Source organism: Stomoxys calcitrans, chromosome 5 (genome assembly GCF_963082655.1).
Source record: "Stomoxys calcitrans chromosome 5, idStoCalc2.1, whole genome shotgun sequence".
Lineage (NCBI taxonomy): Eukaryota > Metazoa > Arthropoda > Insecta > Diptera > Muscidae > Stomoxys > Stomoxys calcitrans.
The window spans coordinates 118746649-118771347 of NC_081556.1; the positions used below are offsets into that span (position 1 = coordinate 118746649).

At 37.0% G+C, this 24699-nt stretch overlaps 1 protein-coding gene across 6 annotated transcripts in view; it reads left to right on the top strand.

Annotated features, from left to right (window-relative positions):
• Positions 1 to 24699, top strand: part of LOC106093671 (protein N-terminal asparagine amidohydrolase) — a 176822-nt gene that overhangs the window by 94272 nt on the left and 57851 nt on the right. For 4 of the 6 annotated variants that reach the window (XM_059368917.1, XM_059368915.1, XM_059368920.1 and 1 more), the window contains exon 2: positions 18320 to 18428. The exons of the other annotated variants lie outside the window; for them this stretch is intronic. The gene's annotated coding sequence lies outside the window, so the exon portion shown is untranslated. The remainder of the gene's footprint in view (positions 1 to 18319; positions 18429 to 24699) is intronic. 6 annotated transcript variants of the gene reach the window in all.

Genomic DNA, 24699 nt, shown 5'->3' on the forward strand with positions numbered 1-24699 from the left:
AATTTGTATCTCCTGCTGAAAAGAACTACTTCCGTCTTAGACGGATTACCGCCTAGACCGCTTTCGGTAGCTCACTTCGCTTTCTAACTTAAAGCTTGCTGAAATATATCTCCAAGAGTGCTGGGAACTTTCCCCTAACGACAATAGCCACGTCATCAGCATACGCGACTACTTTAACACCTTTTTCTTGCAGCAAGTTGTGGCGCAGCCCCTCCATTAGTCGAGGTCTCAGTAGCAGACAACATGCTACGTTTATATGGAAGCTGTATCAAGCTATGGCAATGGGAGAAGCCGATGTACGAAATTTCTGCCAAATCGGATGACAATTGCGCTCTCTAGAGGCTCAAGAAGTCAATTTCCCAGATCGGTTTATATTGCATCTATATCAGGTAATGGACCGATTTGGACCATACCTTGATATCGTTGGAAGTGACATCAAAACACTACGTGCAAAATTTGAGACAAATCGGACGAGAATTGCGCTCTCTAGAGGCTCAAGAAGTCAAGACCCCAGATAGGTTTATATGGCAGCTATATCAGGTTATAAACCGATTTGAACCATACTTAGCACAGTTTTTGGAAGTGCTATCAAAACACTACGTACAAAATTTCAGTCAAATCGGACGTGAATTGCGCCCTCTAGAGGCTCAAGAAGTCAAGACCCCATATAGGTTTATATGGCAGCTATATCAAAACGTGGACCGATTTGGCCCATTTACTGACCTATGTGCAAAATTTTATGCAGCTAGCTTTACTCCCTCAAAAATTAGCGTGCTTTCCACAGACAGACGGACGGCTGTTAGAAGTCATAGAAAAATACCACCTTCAAAATTTCAGGCAAATCGAGTAAAAATTATGCCCTCCAGTGGCTCCGAGTGTCAAATCGGGAGATAGGCTTATATTGGCAGCTATATCAGGTTATCAACCGATTTAGACCATACTTGGCACAGTTGTTGGAAGGCATACCAAAACGATGTATTCAACCAAATTGGAAAAGAGTTGCACTCTCTAGAAGCTCAAGAAATCTAATCGGGAGATCAGTTTATATGGGGGCTATATCAGGTAATGGAGTGATGGAGAGTGGCCATACGTACCACAGTTGTTTGAAATGATTCCTCAACGTTATGTGAAAAATTGCAGACAAATAGGATAAGAATTGCGCCCTCTAGAAGCTCAAGAAGTCAACACCCAAGATCGGTTTATATGGCAGCTATATTGGGTTATGAACCGATTTAAACCATACTTAGCACAGTTGCTGGAAGTAATGCCAAAACAGCACGTTTTTGTCCGGTTTGGGTGAAATTTTGCGTGTAGTGTTCTGTTATAACTTTTAACAGCGGTGCCTAGTACGGTCCAAATCGGTCTATAACCTGATATAGCTCCCATATAAACCGATCTCCCGATTTGACTTCTTAAGCCTCTGGAAGCCGCAATTTTTGTCCGGTTTGGGTGAAATTTTGCATGTGGTGTTCTGTTATGACTTCCAACAACTGTGTCTAGTACAGTCCAAATCGGTCTATAACCTGATATAGCTCCCATATAAACCGACCTACCGATTTGACTTCTTGAGCCCCTGGAAGCTGCAACTTTTGTCCGATTTGTTTGAAATTTTGCATGTGGTGTTCTGTCATGACTTCCAACAACTCTGCCAAGTTCGGTCCATATCCGTATTTTAAACTAATGTAGCTCCTATATAAACCGATCTCCCGATTTGAAATCTTTAGCCCCTGGAAGCCCCAATTTTTGCCTGATTTAGCTAAAGTTTGCACATTTTGTTCTTTTATGATTACTAACAATTGTTCCAAGTATAGTCCAAATCGATCTATAACCTGCTATAGCTCCCATATAAACTGTTTTCTCGATTATCCTTGTTCGGTTCCTAGAAGCTTAATTTTTGCTGGTTTGACAGAAGTTTGGTATGTAGCATAAAATTATGCCCTTCAACTTAATTTCTTCTGTAAAAATTTTTAGCAGAATCCATGGTGGTGGGTTCCCAAGATTCCGCCCGTACTAACTTAGCACGCTTTTACTTGTTAATTATTGAATTATTATCCACTGTGCCCCATTCTCAGTAGGCTTGGCTTTGCTTGTTGCTCCACCACACGTTTCTGAACGCCGGCTAGGTTTTCATTTGACATGGCCGTTGTAACGAAGAGAAATACAAGAAGAAAGAAAAAGAAGAAAAATTACTGATCATACAAGCTGTAATGCGTTACAATCCATACATTATCCATGACGATCAATCAATTTGATCGGATCGCGTCGTCTTAAGGGAGTACTGGCGCACGGTGTTTGCTGCTGCCATCTCGAATAATGTTGAGGATGGTGGTGGCGGTAAGGATCATTAAGTATGGCAGCTTTGCTCACTGCAGTTGTGTTCGATGAAATTAAGCTTAAATACGCTTTTGCACCTTACCATGGCACAACTGACAACTGACATATGTTGCCGAAGTCAAACTCACAGCTTCTAGCTTCTGCTTAGGCTATATAGAAGGCAGCCAGTGGACTGACATGTCTATGGTGTTGCGCACGCTATCGATCACTGACAGTGGGGTTGCTATTCAGCTGCGCAGATCATATGGCGCACGTTTACCAAATTCTTTAACTTTTTTTTTTGAAGTTGCTGCTGCAGCTTGCTTCGAGTTGCTGTCGTTGCTCTTGTTGAAATTTGAAATATTGTTCAGCTAGCCATTGTATCCTCTGCAATAGTACTCTGACGATATTATGATTGTTGGTATCGTTTTTTGCGTCCATAGATCATGAAACAATTGTTGGATAATTTAATATTGTCCTCTTTGTAATCTTTCAGCAAGACTATAATTTTCTCGGTAAGAATGAACTCTTGGCGATGGCGAATATCTATCTATCTGCCCTTGATTGCTTCACTTTGTTTATGAATGAAATGAAATGGAGGTAATTTTCGAATGTTGATTGCTTTGTCTGTAATAAACCTTTGGAAATTACATATTACGGGCACTTTGGGTAAACTCTGCAATTACTGTCATTCTTTAGGGCGCTTTAAAGGCTTTATTAAATCAGTATTAAAAGACCATATATATAGACGTTTTCTTGGAGTCGATTATGAGGCTAACAACAATTCAAAATGCCAAAAGTCCAGCCCATGGAAATATGAGAATCTATGTGATGACGCCTTTAAGAAAATTTTAAATTTGAAAGAATATTATTATTTAAAATAATGATAAGTGGAGCTTGTAAACTTCATCGTAAGGCGCTTTGAAGACATTCTAGGTTTGAATTTGATTAACGAGCTTGGATTTATGGCCCCTAGAAAAATTTTAAGAAGGAAAAATTAGTAAGGAAAGCTAAAGTCGGGCGTGCCGTATACAGTCGGCTGGTATTTTTTTTTTTTTGGAAAAAGGGTCACAAAAATTTTTTTTTTTCAAAGCCTTTTTGAGTTTTATCATTTTGTTTGACCTATCTATACTGATGTTGAGGGCCACCTCAGAGGTAAGGATGTCCGCATTTGACGATGAACGCCTGGGTTCAAATCCCAGCGAAAACATCAAACAATTGCCCATCTTTTCAATTGAAATCCATGCTTCTACCATGGCACTGCTCACTAATTAGTGAGTAGGTAAAATCATGTAATCTTTTGGTGGCATCGCAAGCTGATAAGGTCCCTAGCAAAGGCCGAAATCGGCCGGGCCGAACTTTGGATACCCACCACCTCGGGTATATATGAAAACCCCCTTTCGGCACAATCCGGTGAAAATTGGATAACTTGGATAACTTATGCACCCAAATTCTACTCGTATATTGAGTGGGCTAACAAAAATATAAGCTCTGTTGAATTTTATATTTCAAATTTCAACAAAATCGGGTAATAAATAAAGCTTTTATGAGTTTCAGACCCTTAATCGGCACATCGGCCTTACTACTTACTGTTTCAAATTTCAGCGAAATCGGATAACAAATAATGCTTTTATGGGCTTCAGACCCTTTATCGGCAGATAGGTCTGTATGAAAGCTATATCTAAATATAGTCCGATCCGAACCATATTTGGGACAGATGTCGGTAAAACTAAGACTACCCACTGTTTAAAATTTCAACGAAATTGGGTAATAAATAAAGCTTTTGTGGGCTTCAGACCCTTTATCAGCAGATAGGTCTATATTGCAGCTATATCTAAATATAGTCCGATCTGAACCACATTTGGGTTCTATGTTAGAAGGGGTGAAACTACTCAATGTTTCAAGTTTCATCGAAATCGGGTAATAAATAAAGCTTTTATGAGCTTCATACCTTTTATAGGCAGGTCGGTCTATATGACAGCCATATCTAAATATAGTCCGATCTGAAGCAAATTTGGGTCCTATGTTAGAAGGCGTAGAACTACTCAATGTTTAAAATTTCAGCGAAATCGGTTAAAAAATAAGGCTTTTTGGGCTTTACACCCTTTATCTGGATATCGGTCTATATGGCAGCATTACCTAAATATTGTCCGATTTGATCCATATTTAGGTCGGATATCATGAGACTGAAGATAGCTCTCTGTTTCAAATTTTAGCGAAATCGGGTAAAAAATTATGGGCTTCAGGCCCTTTATCGGCAGATCGGTATATATGGCAGCTATGGTTGCCCAAAAAGTAATTGCGGATTTTTCATATAGTCGGCGTTGACAAATTTTTTCGCAGCTTGTGACTCTGTAATTGCATTCTTTCTTCTGTCAGTTATCAGCTGTTACTTTTAGCTTGCTTTAGAAAAAAAGTGTAAAAAAAGTATATTTGATTAAAGTTCATTCTAAGTTTTATTAAAAATGCATTTACTTTCTTTTAAAAAATCCGCAATTACTTTTTGGGCAACCCAATAAAAATAGTTCGATATGGAAAAATGAATGAAAAATAAAGCATTTATGGGCATTGGACCCTTTATCGGAAAATCGGTCTATATAGCAGCTATATGCAAATATGGTCAGATTTGGCCCGTTCAAGAACTTAACCAGCGTGCATCATAAAAATGTATCTGTGCCAAATTTCAGCTCAATATCTCAATTTTTGAAGGCTGTAGAGTGATTTCGACAGACGGACGGACAGACACACGGACACCATTAAATCGTCGTAAAATTTTACGACGTTACGAAATATATTACTTTGTAGGGTCGGAAATGGATATTTCGATGTGTTGCAAACGGATTTCTTATCCGATTGGATTTTGTTTAAATCTTGTCCATTTGTCCTTCGTTTCTTGAATCAAATTGATTTGAATTTCTGACATTTGTTTAAATTTTAGCATCTATAAAAGAAATTGAAGATAATATTTTTCATCAACATAACAATGAAATGCCCCTCCCCTTTTAGGTTGTGTGTCAAAATATTAATTTGTAAGTTTAGCCACCACATGTAGCTATAGATAGCAGTGTGTAAGAACTCTTACAATTTAATTTAATACATTACACATGATATTATTTTAATTACTAGAGAGAGAGAGAGACAGATTTGCATTGATGACTAAACTGACGGTGAAATATTTGACCAACTAAATATCGTTCTTAGATGCATACAATCATTGCCAGCCATTCCAATGGCCATATTCAATTCAAATTGAATTCTATGCGATATGCGTTACTTGTTAGAGCGTTAACAAGGCTTCTTTCCTTGTGGTAAAACAAAGAACTAATAAGAGTGGGAGAAAGGTTGGAAAGATATCTCAGGAAATTTGTCGTCTTGATATTTAAATCTTTACTCGAATCTAATTTGAATCGTGTTCATGTTTTGTGTTAAATGTCCATCACTCTTTTTGGGTTAGTTTCACGCACACACACACACACACATCCACCTATAGATATCTGCCATAGCTATTGATGTATCCATCCATCTGTATATGTGGCCACACATACAACACACTTACAAACCTTTGAATACTTTTTGGGGGACACTTTACATCTCTCAAAGTCTTTGCAAACAAACAAGAGGTGGAGTCCATTTAAGTCTATGGACATAACATATTGATGACCAAACATTTGTATGGCTTTTCTTAATCAAAAGATGTGAAAGGATTTAAAATAAATACGAATATATAAATTGAGAATATTTTTGTTTTCATGTTTTGTAGGGCTCGCACATTACATACATGCAAGTTTATTTGATTGCTTGGATTAGTTGAAACAAATTACGTTAAACTTGTTAGACTTTTATTAAAACTTTAATGTACTCCTTGTATCGATGGGGCCCATTAAAGGAAAAGAGGGGGAGAGGGTAGTTGTTTTTCTTGCTTGAAAAACAAAATGAATTTATATATTATTCTAACTATAGTACATGATAGCCACATATTGATTTCGTACCAAATTAATTGTTCCGTTTTTGAGGTGAGCATGAAACAAGCCAATATTTGATACTCTGTTCTGAAGTGAAACGTATTACAATAAAGGTCTAAATATATGGTAGGTTGATTTGTATGGATGGAAAAAAAGAGGACCAGTTAAAGCGTGCTAAGTTCGGCCGGGCCGATTCTTGGGAACCCACCACCATGGATTTTGCTAAAATATGGAAGCTATATATAGTTAAAGAACGAATTGGACCGTACTTTGCGTAGATGTTGAGAGTCATAACCGAACACTACGTGCAAAATTTCACCAAAATCGGAACAAATCGCGGATTGTAAGGGCTTAACAAGTCAAATCGGGAGATCGGTTTATATGAGAGCTATATTATGTTCTTGGCCGATTTAAACCGTACTTAACACAGTTGTTGGAAGTCAACAAAACACCACATACAAAATTTCAGCCAAATCAAGCAAAAATTGAGGCTTCCAGGGGCTCAAGAAGTCATAACAGAACACTACGTGCAAAATTTCACCAAAATAGGTAAAAATCGCGGCTTGTAAGTGCTCAAAATGTCAAATCGGGAGATCGGTTAATAAGGGAGCTATATTATGTTCTTGACCGATTTGGGCCGTACTTAACACAGTTGTTGGAAGTCATAACAAAACACCACGTACAAAATTTCAGCCAAATCGGACAAAAATTGCGACTTCCAGGGGCTCAAGAAGTCAAATCGGGAAATCAGTTTATATGGGAGCTATATCAGGTTCTTTACCGACTATAACCGCACTTGTTGCTGTTTTTAAGAATCACAACAGGACACCATTTGCAGAATTTCAGCCAAATCGGATGAAAATTAAGGCTTCCTGGGGCTCAAGAAGTCAAATCAGGAAATCGGTTTATATGGGAGCTATATCAGGTTATAGACCGATTTGGACCATACTTGGCACAGTTATTGAAAGTCATAACGGAACATTATATGCAAAATTTCAGCCAAATCGAAAAATTGCGGCTTCCAAGGGCTCAAGAAGTCTAATAGGGAGATCGGTTTATATGGGAGCTATATCCAAATCTGAACCGATATGGAACATTTGCAATCCCCAACGACCTACATTAATATTTAATATCTGTGCAAAATTCCAAGCGGCTAGCTCTACGCGTTCGACCCCTATCGTGATTTCGGCAGACGGACGGACGGACATGGCTATTCCGATTCAGAATGTCGAGACTATATCCAAATCTGAACCGATATGGAACATTTGCAATCCCCAACGACCTACATTAATATTTAATATCTGTGCAAAATTCCAAGCGGCTAGCTCTACGCGTTCGACACCTATCGTGATTTCGGCAGACGGACGGACGGACAGCACTATTTCGAGTCAGAATGTCGAGATGATAAAGAATATATATACTTTATGGCGTCCTACATCAATATTTTGAGGTTTTACAAACGGAATGACTAGATTAGTAAACCCCCATCCTATGGTGGTGGGTATAAAAATCGTATAGCTAAAAATTTACAAATAGCTCCTATAGATATTTTTTGCTTTTCTACAACAAAGCTCGGACCAAATTTATGGCTCTAGAGCCTGAAAATGTCATATCGGATGAAATATTTATATATGGGAGCTATATCTAAATCTGAACCGATTTTGATAAAATTATGCACACATATTGGAACATTAAATAGAACGTCTTGTGCTAAATTTTATAAAGATCGGACTAAAATTATGGTTACTAGATCCTTAAAATACCATATCGGATGAAAGATATTTATGGGAGCTATATCTAAATCTCAACCGATTTTGATCAAATTATGCACACATGTTGGGACATTAAAAATAACCTCTTCTGTAAAATTTTGTAACGATCGGATGAAAACTATGGCTACTAGAGCCTTAAAAGCCCGTATCGGAAGAAATATATATATATGGGAGCTATATATAAATATAGAGTGAAATGACTGTAAGAAAGGGAATATGTACATTTAAGTACTACAAAAAGTACCAAAATGGGAGAACTTTGTACAGGGCGGATGGGTTTGAATTTGACTTAAAAGACATCTGGTGCAAAAGGATAAGGATGAAAAGAAAAAATGGAAAAATAGTACTGGTAATGGGCGAAAACGTACGTTTAGTATGGCTATTTAGGACCATTTGGTACTTTCTTTGCAGATGGAGCTAGAGGGCTGAAATTTGGCATGTAGGTAAAACTAGGAAATAAATGATGGGTGACTAAATGATCCATTTAAAATTCGTACATTTTTGTACCGAAATTGATACTTTCTTTACAGATAGAGCTAGAGGCCTGAAACTTGGTATGCAGGTACAACTAGCAAAATTATGATAGGTGACTCTGATTCTTTTATAATTCGTAAATTTTGGTACGGTTTGGTACTTTCTGTGAAGATGGAGCTAGAGGACTTAATTTGCCATAGATAAAACTTAGAACTAAATTATTGAATGAAAAATATAGAATGGTTATCACAATTCTAACATTTTGGTACTTTTTGTGCAGTTGGAGCTAGAGGTCTGCAATTTGGCCTGCAGTTAAAACTAAGAAATAAATGAAGGATAACTTAATGATCTATTCCAAACTCGTACATCTTGGTACCAGAATTGGTACCATTTTGTACTTTCTGTTCAGATAGAGCTAGAGGTCTGAAATTTGGCATGTATTGTAGGTACAACATGGAAATATATGATGGGTGACTAACTGTTCTATTCACCACTCGTACATTTCGGTACCATTTGCTACTTTCTTTACAGATAGAGGTCTGAAATTTGGCATGCAGCTACAACTAAGAAATATATGATTGGTGACTAAATGATCTGGCAAAAATGTATACATTTTAGTACTAAAATTGGTACCATTTGGTGCTTTCTTTGCCGATGAAATTAGAGGTCTGAAATTTGGCATGCAGGTACAACTAGGAAAAATATGATGGGTGGCTCAATAATCTATTCACAACTCGTACATTTTGGTACCATTTGGTACCTTCTTTACAGATGAAGCTAAAGGTCTGAAATTTGACATGTGGGCACAAGAAGGATATATATAATGGGTGACTAAATGATTCACTCAAAATTCGTACATTTTGGTACCAAAAAGTTTAAAGTGGTAAAAAATAACTTATCTTCTCCTACAGCAAACGATGGCTGATAAAATCAAGCAATTTGACAAACATTTTCCCAGTCTTGACAAAAATATGACATACGGAAAAAAAACGTACTAATTGGGATATAATTGTAATCTGTACCTTGAATGAATATATTGGGCGACTAGAAGATATATTTTATTCGTATATTTATGTACTCAAACGTACAAAATGGTACGTACAAAATGGTACTTTCTAAATGGTACTGAACTAAAGCTCTCAAAATAAGGATACACCTTGACTATAAATTTGGGTCACCAGAAGGTTATTAAATCGTACATTAAAGTGCTAAAACGTTCAAAATAGTACATTCTTTACGAATTGAGCTAAAGCACTCAAAATTAAGATACGATTACACTTTGACAATAAATATTGGATAAGAAGATTGGTTTTTATTTCGTGCATTTAGGTATTAAAATATACAAAATGGTAATTTCTTTACAGAGTGATCTTAAGCTCTTAAAATTTGGATACAGGTACATCTTGACTATGAATTTTGGGCGTCCAATTATTTTTTTTTTTTTTTCAAAATCGTACATTTAAGTACGCTACCATACAAAATGGCACTTTGTTTACGAATTGAGCTAAAGCGCTCAAAATTGGGGTTCATTTATATCTTGACAATATATATTGGGCGACTTAATGATTTTTCCCATCTATTGTTACTCTTGATACTATTTGGTACTTTCTTTAAAGAAGAGGACACATTTCTGAACTTTTATACGCAATTATTACACAACTTCATAAATCGTGTGACTTCCTAGGGTTTTGGAAGTCCTACACAAAAAAGGGGATAACAAAAACGGGGGCAGCGAAGCCGGGATGCTATTTTAACCGAAATATATTCAGTTTTGATAAGGGAACATAATTAAAAAAAAAATTGGGATCTTGAAATTTCCAATTTTTGTTTGTTTCTCTTTCGAGACGAGCTCAATGATCGGAGATGCAAATGGAAAAGGAAAGCCAAAGATAGCAACACACACCAACCGCTATGGGACGCGTTACGTCTTTGATTAGAAGACTTTTCAACCATATTAGGTGTGATGGCTCCAAGGGCCGTGTGTTGGTATGTTGTATTTGAATCGTATTAATACCAAAAACGCATCTATGACACAATTACCACATTAACCACTCTCGACAACCCTGTCTATTAGCTGTACCCTTCCCACTGCATGTATTTTTGTTTAATGACAGACATTCTTTCTGTGACAAATTACACTTCTTCCGTACTACACATTATTTTGTGCATCTGTTGGAAGTTGTATTGATGGCTTCGAACGCTAAGACTCTCGCTGTTGCTTCGTGTGCCCAGGTTCGAATCCTGGCCGGGCTCTGCCGAATTTTTCATTTTTCAAGTTTTTTGCCTGTTAGGGCGAGATCATTACATTTTACAATTCTTGTTTGTTTCTCTTTTGAGACGAGCTCAATGAATTTTCCAGCTTAAAATCAACCCGGCCTTTTGATCGGTTTGCTCTAACTAGGTATACAAAAAATCTTGGTCTTTCTAGTGTTAATATATTGGGTTGCCCAAAAAGTAATTGCGGATTTTTCATATAGTCGGCGTTGACAAATTTTTTCACAGCTTGTGACTCTGTAATTGCATTCTTTCTTCTGTCAGTTATCAGCTGTTACTTTTAACTTGCTTTAGGAAAAAAGTGTAAAAAAAGTATATTTGATTAAAGTTCATTCTAAGTTTTATTAAAAATGCATTTAGTTTCTTTTAAAAATTCGCAATTACTTTTTGGGCAACCAATAGCTTTGGAAGGAAATTTAAAAACAAATTAGCTGGTAATGACTTTTGGTATAATTGCAGGTCACAAAGGACTACCAGCTCAGTGTAATTAGGACATGTGGGGTAGTGTAGTGTTACAACTCATGGCAGATGAATTATTTAATGTGAACCACCCTAATTATCAGTTCTTGCGGGCATGCCTTACCATATTCTCCCCATTGGTTTTAAACAGCTTTCTTCATTGTTTTGCTGTTTGATCTAGAATATGAACAAAAAGCCTCGTATTGACTTATACCTCTATAATCGATACTTACTGATGCTGGTTTCCCTTTGTGATATTGCTGTATTGCTCAGGTTTATAAACAAAACGATGGATATGTTTTATGATGGTTTCACTCACCTTCGGTTTTCAAAAGCTCAGCAAACATTGTGCAATTAACTCCCTCATTTCGGCATGAAGGTTTGATCTTTAATTTTTCCGAAAATTAGATCCGTTCTTGAATTTATATTTCAAATTGCAATCCATAGTTCATTTCTATTTTCGCTACTTTCGTCCAAAGCATCATATTCCTTTTGAAGAAAATACAAACAGCAATATATTCTTTCTTTCATTCATTTATTCAAATTATAATTATTTTGCATTGTTAATGTGTTTAGAATTGTTGATAAGCCTCTATGGGGGGATTTGTATTTTCATTTTGAAAACTTTATTGAATAATACCACGCTTAGTGAATTTCTGCCAAGAATCCTGCTGATAATACGCAAAGCTTGTTGAGTTTTTGTTGGGACTCTTAAATTTATGATTAAAGTCTACTGAAATGACTATTTGTTTTTACTTTCATAATAAAAGACAATAATACTCAATAAAAATGTTTAGATGCCATTTGTATATTAAAATGTGTTTTTGTTAAAATTTCAAATAATAGATAATATGTGAAAAATGTTTGTTAATCGCAACAATGTTTTTATAATGCCGTCGCTAGAGAGCCCTAATCAGATTTCACTTTTTGCTATTGTTAGGCAGATCTAGCCCATAAGAAATCTTTATGACTGTTAATAAATAAAACAGAAACTATTTTGTTTATTATTTGCATCCCGTCTGCCTTAAAGTCAACCATCAATTTAATAGGTTCCGTTGATAATAAATTTTAGCTTAACTTATTGGACGATTATGAAAATGAAAAATGTTTTATAAGTACCTATTTACCTTTCTATATTTGTATTGACTTTGCCCACCATATTCTGTCATTCTTATTAGCAATAAAATAGAAATGTGTTTTTAATTATTAAGAAGCTATAATGCTACAGATCCATGATTACAGTTATTTAATATAACAGTTGTTGTTGTAGTTATTGTCTATTACAACAACATTTATGTTTATTGTGCTGCTAATCGCTTGCAATTACGTTCAGGCGTCTTAAAATTTAATTATTATGAACTCAACCCGATTTGGGCGCCATCAGGATACAACTGTAATTAAGTTCATTTCTCTAAATTAAATTCTCTACCCTTCACCTTATGATGGGGGTATACTAACTTCGTCATTCCGTTTGTTAGACATCGAAATATTGATCTAAGACACCATATAGTATTCTTTATATTCTATATCGTCATGACATTCTATATCGATTTAGCCAGGTTTGTCTGTCCATTCGTCCAAAGCAACTCCTTGTGCTGGCGACACTTGTGAGATGTACCTTACACTCAGAGAATTTGTTAGTAAAAACAGCAAACATTTTGGCTGAAAATGGTACAGCAATAAATTTTTTTCTAAAAAAGCAAACATTTTCAAACAAAACAAGTACAAGCGTGCTAAATTCGGCCGGGCCAAATCTTATATACCCTCCAACATGGATCGCATTTGTCGAGTTCTTTCCCGGTATCTCTTTTTAAACGAACAAAGGATAAAAGAATTATATGCTTATTGAATTGAATTGAAAGAATTGCACCTTTTAGGGGCTCAAGAAGGGAGATCGGTTTATAGGGGAGCTCTATCAGGCTATAGACGGATTCAGACCATATTTGACACGTATGTTGGAGGTCAAGCCGTTGTACAAAATTTCAGCCAAATCGGATAATAATTGCGCCCTCTAGAGACTCAAGATTTCAAAATCCCAGATCGGTTTATATGGCAGCTATATCAGGTTATGAACCGATTTGAACCATATTTATCACCGTTGCTGGAAGTCATAACAAAACACCTCATGCTAAGTTTTAGCCAAATCGGATAAGAATTGCGCCCTCTAGAGGCTCAAGAAGTCAAAATCCCAGAAAGGTTTATATCCCAACCGACCTACACTTATTAAAAGTATTTGTGCAAAATTTCAAGCGGCTGGCTTAACTCCTTAGAAAGTTAGCGTGCTTTCGACAGACAGACGGACGGGCATGGCCAGATCGACTTAAAATGTCATGACGATCAAGAATATATACACTTTATGGGGTCTAGAATGAATATTTGGAGGATTTACAAACAGAATGACGAAATTAGTATACCCTCATCCTATGGTGGGGGGTATAAAAATGTTGATTTAGCCTCGAAATGGCAAAAATGCTTCAAAACCTTGTATTTGACATCTGATCTTTTAGTTCTTAAGTTCAATTTTACCAAACTTTCTATAATTTAATAATTTTTTTGATGATTTCAAATACAAAATGCAAATTTGCCCATGAACATTCCGTTATGGAACATGGGCAAATTTCTTACATGTCAATGAGTGATAACTATCGAACCTTAGAACCGATTTCTACGAAATTTAACAGTTATACTAAGAGTCATAATAAAATCCTTTCCAGAGACTCGGTTAACAAATGAAAACTTAACTGCAATATTTCTCAAAATCGGACGAACATATATATGGGAGCTGTATATAAATCTAAACCCATTTCGACCAAACTTCTTAGATGTTGTGGTAGGGAAGCGTTGTAAAAAATATTTGCAAGATTGGTTATTAAATTGCGGTAAAAAATAAGTCCTGTTTTGGCGTGCTGGTACGGCCTTTCAGATATTTCGCACCAATGAGGATATCATTTTCATCATTGCTCTAAACCCAAACACCTTTTATTTGAGCCTTATATTGCTGTGGTCGGTAATTATATCCGGTATAGGGGTTATTTTTGGGGGTGAAGTGGATGCCCATACATCAGATTCCTGATCTAGTCTCAAATACCTACATTTGAGCCACATATTGCCATTATTGGTTTATATTTCCATTTGGCGCGTTTTGAAGGTGGCATGGCCTCCCTAGACATCTCATCCTAAATAAGGATACCAAATTCCTGTTTTTGAGTTATTATAAACAAACCAAATTTCGCTTAAATCCAAACCAAATTTCACTCATCTCCGTGATCTGAAATTTTTGAAAAAAAGACAACCCTCTCCTTACGCTGTTTTCAAAAATTTCAGATCATTAAAGTTTGGATATTAGATCTACTTCATTCTATTGGTTTTGGTGGTGGATTGGAGTGACCAAACCCTTTGCCCGAAAGTGGATATTAGATTCAAACACCACATTTAAGCTACATATTGCTATAGTCGGCATATATGCGTGGTTCAGGGGGAGTTTAAGAGATGAGTCGTCAATGAAACACTTGGTAATAAAGCAGATACCAGATTCGAGCCCCTTTTTGCCATAATCCACAAATATGTCCAGTTTGAGGGGTATGTGGGATGGGGCGGCCACCCACGCACTTAGCCCCGAAAAAATATCAGAATCGTGCTTTACTCTCAAATTTATTTTTGTGCGCCCCAATTGCCATCGGTTTAGGGGGAGTTTATGGGTTGAGACGACCCTCAAACTCTTGGCCTCAAAATTGAATATCAAATTCGATTTCTACTATCAAATACCTATTATGTGTGCCCCTTATTGCTATAGTAGGCAAACATGGCAGGTTTGAAGAGAGTTTAGAGGGCGGACACTGACATAATGTCAGCACCGTGCCCGCATAATGTCAATGTTTTGAGCCCTATAATGTCAATCATTGTGAATGCGGCAATCCAGATATTCTGGGCTACGGGTCTCGTACAGATCCACACTAATTAATTTTTTTTTTGTATTGGTTTCTACATTCAAAATCGTATATCAAAGCTACCACTTGGGATACCACATTTTTAAAGATCCGCAGGTGCTCCTGTGCCTATCCCAATTTGAAGGTAAAAAGTGTACTCTCCTTCCTGATCGGCCCTCATTTATTATTTTTATACCCCCCTCCATAGGAATTGGGTATACTAATCTAGTCATTACGTTTGTAACAGCTCGAAATATTGGTCTGCGACCCCATAAAGTATATATATTCTAGATCCTCTCGACATTCTGATTCCAATTAGCCATGTCCGTCTGTCCGTCCATCTGTCGAAATCACGATAGTGTTCGAACGCGTAAAATTTTGCACAGATACTTAATATAGTTGTAGGTCGTTGGGGATTGCAAATGGGCCATATCGATTCAGATTTAGAAATAGCTCCCATCAGGGACGTAGCCAGGGGGGCCCAGAGTTTTTGCACTCTTGGACATTTAGGAACAAAAAGGTACCAAAAAAGATACGAAATAGGTGAACTTTGCATAGAGCGAACGGGTAGAGCTAGAACTTCGATATTTAGCTTAAATGGTTGTTGTTGCGAAATAAAGGGGTAGATAGAAAAAATATGAAAAATTGTGATGAATACTGAAGAAACGTACGTTTAGTACCGTATTTGGTACCATTTCATACTTTCTTTAAGGATTGAACTAGAGTTCTGAAATTTAACATGTAGATTCTACTAAGAAATATTTGTTGGCTGACTAAGTGATTTTTTAACAAATCATACATTTTGGTACCAAAAAGTACGAAACAGCTTATTTACTTTTACAGTGAACGGAGAAGGGTAAAATAAAAAAAAATGCTAAAAATGATCGATGTTTTGACAAATGTACGGTAAGCTGTACCAAATATAAATTGTTGAAATAGTACCAGGAGTGGAATAAAAAGTACTGTATTTGGTACAATTTAGTACTTTCTTTATAAATTGGGCTACAGATCTGATATTTGGGATACAGGCACATCTTGGCAGTATGTACCGAACGACTAGAAGTTTTTTGTTGATAATCGCACATTTTAGCACTAAAACGTACAATATTGCACCTCTTTATGGATTACGCTACAGCTCTGAAATTTGGAATACAGATACATCTAGGCACTATGTACCGAGCGACTAGAAGATTTTTGTGATATTCGTTCATTTTGGTACTAAAACGTACAAAGCGGTACTTTATTTATTTACAGACTGAGCTACATCTGTGACATTAGAGATACAGGTACATCTTGGCAGTATGTAACGGATGACTAAAAGATTGTTTTGAAATTTGTTCATTTATGTACTAAAACGTACAAAATGGTACTTTATTTACGGATTGAGCTAATGATCTCAAAATTGCGATATAGTTACACCTTGACAGTATTTATCGGCCGACTTTTTTTTTAGAATTTTTTTTTTTAATTCGTACATCTAGGCGCTAAAACTTTCAAAATATTCCTTCTTACGGATAAGGCTAACGCTATTAAAATTGCGATACAGTTACAGTTGGGTGTACCATCGGGAGCAGAGAAGCGACCGAGCATATGCTAGTATATTCATAATTTAGAGAATTTATATTGACGTAGAAATTTTTTCAAATATTTTGACTTTTAAAATTTTAAAAAAAAAATGTTTTTGTGTTGTATGGGCTTACTACAACAAAAAAGTCATTAATATTTAAGAACCATTTAGCGAAGAAAACTCGATTTAATGATTTTGGCATAAAATATTTAATTTATTTTAATATAATTTATTTTTTATAATGTCCCCCAAACAAAACATTTTATTCAACTGTTCCATAGCATATAACGTCCTACAAGTCTTGGTCCACCCGGTACTGGTCTAAGGATTGGATCAGTCCTCACATTGTTAAAAGCCCCTTCTATACCAATGCATACCGCTAACGTGTACATCTTGGCATTAAAAAATTCTTCTATACCTTGTGCTGGGCGATCTCCACTGATCTCATTTTATTGTAAAACAGTCATGGTGCTTGCATATGAGCAATTTGCTGGATGTCCTACTATTTATGATGGTGTGCTCTATACGTTCCATGGTTTTTGAGTACTGCATAACTAGTTTTTTTGGGCTTCTTTTGGTTTACCTGGAATGAAAATTCCCTTTGTTTTCATGATTCTACAGGTATATACGGCTTAGTCGTACAAGCTGGCTGCTTAAGTCAGGGAGCCAATCTCTAGGACACTGCTTGTAATTCAATTGGTGAAATGTTATTAAAACCTGACCATTTAAATGGGTCCCCTCCTGTCCACAACTTTATATTAATTATCTTTCGTCTAGTTATGCCCATGTCGTACATGTGGATTTAATTTGCTTGCAAATTACTCTCAGTGTACTTGATGGTTTTAATAGCACACTGAGTAATAATTAAAACAAAAAAGAAACAACCACAATATTAAATCAAGTTATTACTCCAATATGGCGCATAAAAATGATAAAAAGTTATGGCATGTCATAGAGTGGCAATTATAAGACTGGCAGGGAGGGCTTTGGAATTTTTTTTTTTCATATTTAAACAAACTGTGCACAATGAACATAACAACTTGACAGAAAATACAAGATTTTGATTGGTCTGAAAATATTTTAATTACTCCTCCCAACAAATTGCTCAATAAAACATGTCGTCTGACCACCCATAAAGTTTTGTAAAATATTTCCATGAGTGGTCTAAACTGGACTACAACATTGCAGTGAAGAGGTGGAGAAAAGGTAGTGAACACTACAATTTTTTGCTTTCATAAAGCTTAAAAATATACAAAAGTATACTTCCTGTGGATTTTTAGTTTCCATTAACTCGTTATAATAAAAAATATTTTTAATTTCCCCTTAAAAGGAGTTAACTTCCTTTTTAACCCCAATCTCTTGTAGTCCATCTAAAGTTAATGAAATTTTCATAAAATAAAGGACATTGTAGGACACCTTATTGATTGATTTTTTTTTTCTCTTTTGTTGGAAACTTTTTAAGCTCATTTTGTTTATCTATCTCTGTACTTCCGTGTCCCTAGTTTTTATTACTTTGTCATTGTTTAAAAGCTTTTATTAACAAATTTTTGTATCATTTTTATCTACTTCCAGTCAAACATCAGGTGGTGGCAAATGTTTAGGAGTTTTGTTTACCTGAAAATTTGAATTCACAACTACTTGTTAGGAGGTGTTTGATTTTATTACAAAAGAGGATTAAAAGGTAAAATTAAAATATTTTTTTACATATTTTTATTACCCAAAAGGGGTGAATAGTATGTTTTGTGACCAATAAATTTATGTCTGTAAGAAAAGCTCTTAAAAAACAAAAGAATAATTTTTCCGTGCAACGAATCACTTTTTGCTGTAAACGAGGTAGTTTTGCCTTTAAAGAAGTTTGGATTTTTTGCGAAAAAACCATCCTTTGCCACAGACGAAGTTTATAAAATAACCGAAGTGATTTTAATATCAAAATGTGCCAAATGTACGACTAACGTTCAATGGTGGAAGGAAATGTTGAACAATTGAATCTATGAAAATAATACTTCCCCAATAAAACAGATTTGTATGTCCTTATATCCCAAACTTTTCTGCTTGTAGACAAAAATCAATATTTTAAGCTATTAGTAATGGAACCCCCAAAAGTGGACTAAGTTCTCAGTTGGTCTTTATAACCTCGAAACCATATAAAGTTAATTTTGGCCCATATACCTACCTCAAAGACAGTATTTTTGTTCTGTGCATCCATGTCTCACCATGATCATATACCCACAAAAACTAACCAAAATCATGGCCTCTATTTCTAAGGAGGATTTTTTGGCAGACTGCCTCCCAGAATCTATGACACTGGCACATGCAGCGAGGGTGTTTTTCCAAACCATGTGGCAATTCATGGAGAAAGCCCATCTTGAGCTTGAGCCCATCATTACTGTACAACTCTACAGCAGTTGGAGTTGATTTTATTTTTTGGTTTTCGTCTCTCCAATTTTATTGGACGTAATACCAACACGTACAAAATTTTAGCCAAAAGGCACGCCTCTATCTCTAGTGTGCGATCTAGTTTAACGGCATGGCTTTGAACGTCCATGTGGACGTTCGGACGGACGGATGGATGAACAGCCGCAATAAAGCTAGAGTTATGCAGAGCTGTGCTTGCAATTGTTTTTGGAGGATTTATGTTAACCAAAAAATGTAGCCAAAGGCTTTAAAGCATACAGTGAAGAGGGTGGTATGAAATGTTTGAAAAATATAGATAAATAAATATAGATCGATTATAGGGAATATCATCTTAACATGCACCAATTTGGCCCATTCATAATCCCAAACGGCCTACATCAATAAGAAGCCGCCAGTTTTACTCATTCGAAAGGTAGCGTAATTTGCACAGACATGGATCATACTTGGTATTTATGTGGTGTGGTGTTATACTACGCCCTCTGCAGGGTAGAGAGGTAACATCAGAAAATCGATTTATAAAGGTCCTGTATAATAGGGTTACGGATCCACACGGAGCATACTTGGCATAAATGTTAGAGGTCATAAGAGAAGTCATGGTGCAAAATACCAAATCAGATAAGGATTGCACCACTAATCAACTTAACATGGATCAATTTGGCCCATTCAAAATTCCAAACGACCTACATTAATAAAAAGCCCCTAGCCCTCGTTCGACTCGTTGGAAAGGTAGCAAAGACAGGCGAATGGACAGGGCAACATCGATTTAAAAAGTCATGTCGATCAAGTATATATATACTACTAGCTGAACAGGGCACGCTCCTCTGTCCCTTCTTTAAAAAAATTAGCTTATGATATAATATTCGAGCATTTTAAGAGCTGTGAAAGCGAAAATACTGTTATTCAAGCGATTTGGTATCCTAGTTGGTAGCGTGCTCGGATTGGCAGAGCGGGGTCGTGGTGCCGATTCCTGCTAGAGGCCTTGATCTGTTGCTACTGTGGTATCATAATGGACTTGAAATTGTCTAAGTGGGTCTGTGAAGGACTGCCACTCTTACTGGGAAATGCAAGTTTGCCCGTGAACATTCTATTAAGGAACAGGGGCAAACTTCTCGCATATCAAAGAGTGCTGTCCGATTCAGGGTTTCAAGCTTAATGATAAAGGGCCTCTTTTTTATAACCGAGTCTGAACGTCATACCGTAGAGTTACATCCCTTTAGGGAGAAGTTTTCATATGGCACAAATGTCGCCAGCATTTGGAAGGGATAAACACTGCTGAAATTTTTTTTTATAATCTTCTCGCTAGGATTCGAACCCAGTCGCTACTGTGGTATCACAATGGGTTTAAAATTGTCTAAGTGAGTCTGTAAAGGACTGCCATTCTTACCTGAAAAAGGCAAATTTGCCCATGAACATTCCACTAAGGAACAGGGGCAAACTTCTCACATATCAAAGACTACTCACCGAAATTTAATTCAAGCTCAATGATAAGGGGCCTGCTTTTTATAGTCGAGTTCGAACGTCGTGCCACAGTGTGACACCTTTTTGGGGAGAAGTTTTTACATGGCATAGTACCTCACCAGAGCCTGTCACAAAAGTGGAAATCAGATTCGTACTTTACTCCCAAATACCTATAATTTGAGCTCCTTATTGCTATTATCGTCCAATTCGGTGGATTTTAAGGGGATGGGCGACCACACAGACACTTAGCCCAGAAAAAATAACAGCACCGTGCTCTACTCTCAAAAACCTTTTATTTGTCTTATTCATGGAATAAGCCGACCCTCACTTGGCCCCAAAATTGGATATCAAATTCGTTTTCTACTCTCAAATACCTTTCATTGCCAAAGTCATGCGCAATTATGTCCAGTTTGGGGGTTTTAGGGGTTGAGCCCTGAAAAATATCAGCACTGTGATTTACTCTCAATTGGCGGCTACCGGAGACTTTGCCCTGAAAAAATATAAGTTTCATGTTTTACTTTGAAATGCCTTTTATTTGAGCCCCATTTTGCCATGGTCGGTTAATTCACATTATTTGGGGGAGTTATGGCGTTGAGGCGGCCACCTATACACTTGATCCCGAGAGTTGATATCAGGTTTATACTCTACCACACAAGACCTTACATTTGAGCCCCATTTTCTCATAGCCGACTAATATGTCCGGTTTGGGGAGTGCTGGGGGTTGAGCCCTGACAAATATCAGCACTGTGATTTACTCTCAAATGGCGGCCACCATGCTCTACTCTAAAATGCCTTTTAATTGAGCCCCATATTGCCCTAGTCAGTTAATTCACAAAATTTTGGCGGTGTTAGAGTTGATATCAGATTCGTACTCTACTACGAAAGACCTTACATTTGAGTGTCATTGTCCTATCGTCGGCAAATATGTCCGGTTTGAGGAGGTGTTTACAGGATGGGGCTGCCGCCAAACGACTTGACCCTAAAAAAATATCAGATTTATGTTCTACTCGAAAATACCTGTTATTGCAGCCCCCATATTGCCATTGTCGGTAAATTCGCCCAATTTGTGCGTGTTGTGGGGTCGAGTCGGGGCGAGGTGGCTACTCAAACACGTGGTTCCATATTTGGATATCATATTTGTTTTCTACTCTCAAATACCTTTTATTTGAATCCAACATTGTCATCATACGTCTATATATCCATTTGGCGAGCTTTTGGGAAGGGGCGGCCCCTTAGCCACCCCACCCTAAATGTAAATACCAAAGTTTTTGTTTTTAGGCTACTTTAAGATTGCAAACAAGATTTCGCTTAAATCTCCACACCCATCTCCGATATCTGGCGTTTTTGAAAATTGGGATAAGGAGGAGGTTCCGCTTCCCCTTGAAGTCTTGAAAAATTAAGTACCCCATTTTGACAATAGCACCATTAAATTAAAATTTCAAGAAAATCGGTTCAGCCATTTTTTTAATCTATACGGAGCATATAGACAATCAAACATACAAATAAGCAAACAAAACTACACAAATTGATTTTTATATATAAGATCTGGGATCTTAGACCAATATTTCGGTGTGTTTCAATCGGAATAATGAAGCTAGTTGTATAACCCGTTCTATGGTGGATGTATAAAAAATCCGTGGAATTTATTGCTTGACATCCCATTTAACTTTTTATACCCACCACCACAGGATTGGGGGTACATCTATTAAGTCATTCCGTTTGTAACACCTCAAATATTGATTTGCGACCCCATAAGTAAAGCTAGGCGCTTGAAATTTTGCATAGAAACTTCTTATAATGTCGATCTTTGGAATTGCAAATGGGAAATATCAGTTCAGCTTTGGGTTTAGCTCGCATATAAGCCAAGCCACAATTTTTGTCCAATTGGACATTCGTAACAGATCACTTAGCATGAAGTGATCTGTTACGAATTCCAACATCTGTGCCAAGTTCGGTCTATAACCTTATATAGCTCCCATATTAACCGATCTCTCCATTTCACGTTTGGAGCCCCAGGAAATTCCGCACGGTGTGTTTTTTTTTCATGACTTCCAACAACTGGGTCAAGTACGCTCCAAATCAGTTTATAACCTGCTATAGCTCCCATATAAACCAATCTTCCGATTTGACATCTTGAGCTCCTGGAAGCTGCAACTTTTCTTCGATTTTGCTAAGATTTTGCAGGTAGTGTTCTGTTGCGATTTCCAACAACTGCGTCAAGTACAATCTATATCGGTCTATAACCTGATATAGCTACCAATTATACCAACCTCCCGATTAGACTTCTTGAGTCCTGATGGTTTGAGCATTGATTGCGCTCTACGGCCTATTTCCGTCCATAACCCGATATAGCTACCAAATAAACCAATATCCCGATTAGACTTCTTGAGCCCCTATAAGCTGCAATTGTATCCACGCTTAAATTTCGCACGGATTATTTTTCATGACTTCCAGAACTGTGCCAAGTTTGGTCCAAATCGGTCAATAACCTGATATAGCTCCCATATAAACCGATCTCTCCATTCCCCTTGTGGAGCCTTTGAAAGCCGCAATTTTTGTCCGATGTGGCAAAAATTTTGCAGGTAGTTTTCTGTTACGGCTTCCAACAACTAGGTCAAGTGCGGTCCATAACCTAATATAGGTACCAAATATACCGATCTCCCGATTAGACTTCTTGAGCCCCTAGAAGCCGCAATTGTTATTCGATGGCGCTGAAATTTTGCACGGTGTGTTTTTTATGACTACCAATAACTGCGTCAACTACGTTCCAAATCGGTCTATAACCTGATATAGCTACCATAAAACCGATCTCTCGATTATCCTTGTGCGGTTCCTAGAAGGTTTAATTATTGCCAGGTATGGCAAAAATTTGGTACATAGAGTAAAATTTGGCCCTTCAACTAAATTTATTGGGTTGCCCAAAAAGTAATTGCGGATTTTTTAAAAGAAAGTAAATGCATTTTTAATAAACCGTAGAATGAACTTTAATCAAATATACTTTTTTTACACTTTTTTTTCTAAAGCAAGCTAAAAGTAACAGCTGATAACTGACAGAAGAAAGAATGCAATTACATAGTCACAAGCTGTGAAAAAATTTTTCAACGCCGACTATATGAAAAATCCGCAATTACTTTATGGGCAACCCAATATTTTGTGTACTTTATTAGTAGAATCCATGGTGGTGGATTCCCAAGATTCGGTCCGGGCGAATTTAGCACGTGTTTACTTGTGTTGACGCAGAGGTTAGCATGTCCGACTATGACGCCGAGTGCCTGGGTTCAAAGCCTGGCGCGAACAGCAGAAAAATGTTTCAGCGGTTCACCGTACTAATGCTGACTACATTTGTGAGGTATCCCGCCATGTTAAAACTTCTCTACCATGTGGTGTCGCTATACGGCACGCCGTTCGAACTTGGCATAAAACAGGAGGCCCCTAATCATTGAGCTTAGAACATTAATCGGACTCCACTCATTGATATGAGAGAAGTATCCCCTGATCCCAAAATGGTATTCACTGACCACGTACTGATTGCTGCCTTTTTCCTAAAATTTCAACACCACCCCTTTGCTTCCTTTGTAAAAAAACACTCCTCCAAATCAAACCATTCTTTGTTCGTCTAGTTTTCGTTGCAGTTTTAAACCAAGCTCTCTGCCAAAGATTGATCGGTGCGATGAAGTGTCTATTTGACTGCAACGAGCTGAGTTTTGTATTTTTTTGTCTTTTCAAGCGAATGTACCTTTTTTCCCCACATTTGATTTTCAATGGAATTCTAGAAAAATAAAAACGGGATAAAGGACTCTCAAGAGTTTGGCTTTGATTTTTCGTTTCGTTTTTACATCACTTTAAGTTCATTTGTTGCTAGCCTCGAAATGCTCTCGATGCTGAATGGTGTTTGGAAAGGCTATCTTTTGGAAAGCTCAAAATAATCGTAGTGCTGAAAGGTGGTAGGCGTTGTAAATTACAATAAAATGAATATAATTGATGTCTGCCATTATAACGATGTTGTTGATGATGATGATGACGGTGATGGTGATGGTGTGACGATGATGGAGGTGACTGTTACGACAGCAATGACTTTT